This window comes from Macaca fascicularis, chromosome 4, assembly GCF_037993035.2.
Source record: "Macaca fascicularis isolate 582-1 chromosome 4, T2T-MFA8v1.1".
NCBI lineage: Eukaryota > Metazoa > Chordata > Mammalia > Primates > Cercopithecidae > Macaca > Macaca fascicularis.
In genome coordinates, this window is record NC_088378.1 from 141367042 (window position 1) to 141370764 (window position 3723).

The 3723-nt window shown below is 37.3% G+C and overlaps 1 non-coding gene across 1 annotated transcript; it reads right to left on the reverse strand.

The window, feature by feature from the left end:
- Positions 1-2457: 2457 nt before the first annotated feature.
- LOC135970728 (U6 spliceosomal RNA) lies at positions 2458-2560 on the reverse strand. The gene has a single exon (XR_010586586.1). It is a non-coding gene; the product is annotated as a U6 spliceosomal RNA (small nuclear RNA).
- Between the last annotated feature and the right edge of the window lie 1163 nt (positions 2561-3723).

The window sequence follows — 3723 nt, forward strand, 5'->3', positions numbered from 1 at the left end:
GATAAAATACACATCAACACAAGATTTGCCATTGTAACCATTTAAGTGTACAATGCAGTAACATTTAGTAGGTGCACAACGTTATGCAGCCATCATCACTATCAAGTTCCAGAGCATTTTCACCACCCTAGAAGGAAACTCTGTACCTGCTAAGCAGTTACCTTCCTCTCTCCCCTGCCACCAGCCCCTGGCACCATTAACCCAGTTTCTGTCTCTCTAGATTTGCTTCTTCTGAATATTTTATTAAAATGGAATCATACAATATATGGCCTTTTGTGACTGGCTTCTTTCATTTGACATGTTTTCAAGGTTCATCCAAGTTGTAGCATGTATGAGTACATTATTCCTTTTATGGTAATATAATATTCCATTGCAGAATAGATTACATGTTGTTTATCCATTCATCAGTTGATGGGCATTTTCTTTTAAATTAAATAGAGAAAACAAAAGAGGAGTTACAAATTACCATCCCCCCAAAAATACTTGCTTTTCTATTTACCTATGAAGTTACTTTTAGTAATGTCCTTTTATTTCAGTGTGAAGCATTCCTTTTAGCATTAATTGTAGAATAGGTTTACCAGAGACAAGTGCCATCAGCTTTTGTTTACCTGTGCATGTCTGAATTTCTCCATTATTTCTGACAGAGAGTTTTGCCAAATATGCAACTGTCAGTTGAAACAGGTTGTTTCTTTTCTGTCTGAACTTTAAGTTTGTCATGCCAATGTCTTTTGAACTCCATAGTTTCTGAAGAAGATTTGGTAGTTAATCTCATGGAGGATCCTTGTACTCGATGAGTCCCTTCTCTTGTTGTTTTCAAGATACTCTGTTTGTCTTTGTGTTTTGACAGTTTCATTATAATGTTTCTCAGTGTGGACATCTTTGAATTGCTGCTACTTTAAATGTTTCAGTGTGTTGGATACCCAGATTCATGTTTTTAATAAAATTTCCGAAGTTTGGGGTCATTATTTCTTTAAATACTCTTTCTTCCCTCTTCTTCCTTCTCTCTTTTGGGGACTCCCAAAATGCATATACTTGATGTTGTTTCTCAGATCTCTTCTGTTCATTTTTCTTCATACTTTTTCTCTTCTGCTCCTCAAATGGGCAATTTCAATTGGCCTATGTTTGAGTTTACTGATTCTTCATTCTGCAAACTAAAATCTGCTCTTGAAGCCCTCCAGTGAATTTTCCATTTTACTTCCTGTACATTTCAGCTCCAGATTTCCATTTGCTTCCTTTTCACAATTATTTATTGATTTCTGCTATTTAGTGAAACGTAGTTCTCCTGATTTTCTTTAGTTATTTGTCCATGGTTTCCTTTAGCTCTTTGACTATGTTTAAGACAGTTGATTCAAAGTCTTTGTCTAGTAAGTCAGTCCACTCTTCTTCAGGAACAATTTATTTCCATTGTTTTTCCTGTGAATGAGTCATACTTTCATACATGCATAACTCATGTTTTTTGAAGTTGAAAACTAGACATTTTCAATGTCAATGGTAACTGTGAAAATTACATTTTCTAAACTATTTTTGTATAGATTGTATTCTTTATTGTGTGTGGTCACTGAAGTCTCATAGTTGTAGATGTGTGGCCTTATATCCGAGTTCTCTATTCTATTCCATTGGTCTATGCATCTGTTTTTGTACCAGTATCATGCTGTTTTGGTTACTGTAGCTTTGCAGTATAGTTTAAAGTCAAGTAGCATGATGCCTCCAGCTTTGTTCTTTTTGCTTAAAATTGTCTTGACCATAAAGCTCTTTTTCGTTCTATATGAATTTTTAAATCATTTCTTCTAATTCTGTGAAAAATACCAATGGTAGTTTAATGAGAATAGCATTGAATCTATAAATTATTTTGGGCAATATGACCATTTTCACAAAATTGATTCTTTCTATCCATGAGCATGGAGTGTTTTTCCATTTGTTTGTGTCCTCTCTGATTTACTTGAGCAGCAATTTGTAGTTCTCCTTGAAGAGATTCTTCAATTCCTTTGTGATCTGTATTCCTAGGCATCTTATTCTGTTTGTAGCAATTGTGAATAGAAGTTTATTCACTATTCGACTCTCTGCTTGTCTATTGTTGTATAGGAATGCTTGTGACTTCTGCCATTGATTTCGTATCCTGAGACTTTACTGAAGTTGCTTATCAGCTTAAGAAGCTTTTCAGCTGAAACAGTGGGGTTTTCTAGATACAGGATCATGTGATTTGCAAACAAAGACAATTTGACTTCCTCTCTTCCTGTTTGAATATCCTTTCTTTCTCTTACCTGATTGCCCTGACCAGAACTTCCAATACTGTGTTGAGTAGGACTGGTGAGAAAGGGCATCCTTGTCTTGTGCTGGTGTTAAAAGGGAATGTTTTCGGCTTTTGCCCATTCAGTATGATACTGGCTGTGAGTTTGTCATAGATGACTTTTATTATCTTGAGGTATGTTCCTTCAATACCTAGTGTACTGAGAGTTTAAAAATATGGACTGCTTCATGAATTTGCATGTCATCCTTGAGCAGGGGCCATGCTAATCTTCTCTGTATCTTTCCAATTTTAATATATGTGCTGCCAAAGCGAGTAGTGACCACAAGTTCTTACAAGTGGAGATAAGTGAAGAACTGTGGGTGAGATGGAGTGTTGAATTTCATCTGCAGTAATTTCTGCATCTAACAAAATGTGATTATCTCTGTCTTTTATTCTTTAATTAAGCGGTAAAATGCATTACAGATTTAAAGTTTAAATATTCTTGTATCCAGGGGATGAATAACCTGGGCAGGATATTTAATTTATTTATAGCTCACTGGTGGACACAGTCTAGTACTGTTTTTCTCAGTATTTTTACCTCTAATTGCTTCGAAGTGATTATCCTATCATGTTTTCTTTCTCTTATGTATTCCCTAGCTGGCTTTAGAATCAATGTTATTTATACATAAACAATAATGAGTTTACTGGCTTTCACTATGTTTCCTCATTCTCTTGAATATTATGTATAAATTCAGTAGCCTTCTTCGAAGTTTTGGTAGAACTTATCTGTAAAACAGTCTGGATATGCCTGAAGGGAAAAAAAGTTTTACAACCATTTTAACTTCTTTACTTGTAATAAGTTCTCCCCATTGACATAATCTTGTTCAGTCTCAAAATTATTTAAACCTGTACTATATTTTTAGTGGCATTTTTATCTATCATAATGTTATTTTATTCTTAATTACCATTGCCTGTTTTATTTCTCCGTCCAAAAAAAGCAGCTGCTTTTGGTTGGCTGGGCCCTCAGCAGTGGCAGCTGCCAGGTCAGCCCTGTTGAGTGGCGACTCAATCGCTGTGCCCATGCAGTGTCCATCGCAGCCACCACGGCCACTTTGTGCAGGGACTCCATGAGCAAGCCCTGTACGGTTGAGTTGCATCGTCCATCAAGCCATCTCACTCACCTGATTACAGGCAGCCCCAGCCCCCTAACGACCCTCTGGTAGGCATCCACACACAACCACTATCGTCACACACTCGGCCTATAGCAAGAGGTCTATGCGTACCTTTCTCCTCTACCTCCCAATTTTCCAACTCTATTTTCCCCAAGTTCGTGACTGGCCAGCCAAGGCATCAGCCACTGCCCATGACTCATTCAATCATGCACTACTGGGCATCATTTCACACCCCACACCTCCCATGGGCTTGTTTGGGTTTGATTCCTAGTTCCTGGCTTGAGAGCCATTTCCAAAGCTATTCTGGTGTCAGCTCCCAAGCCT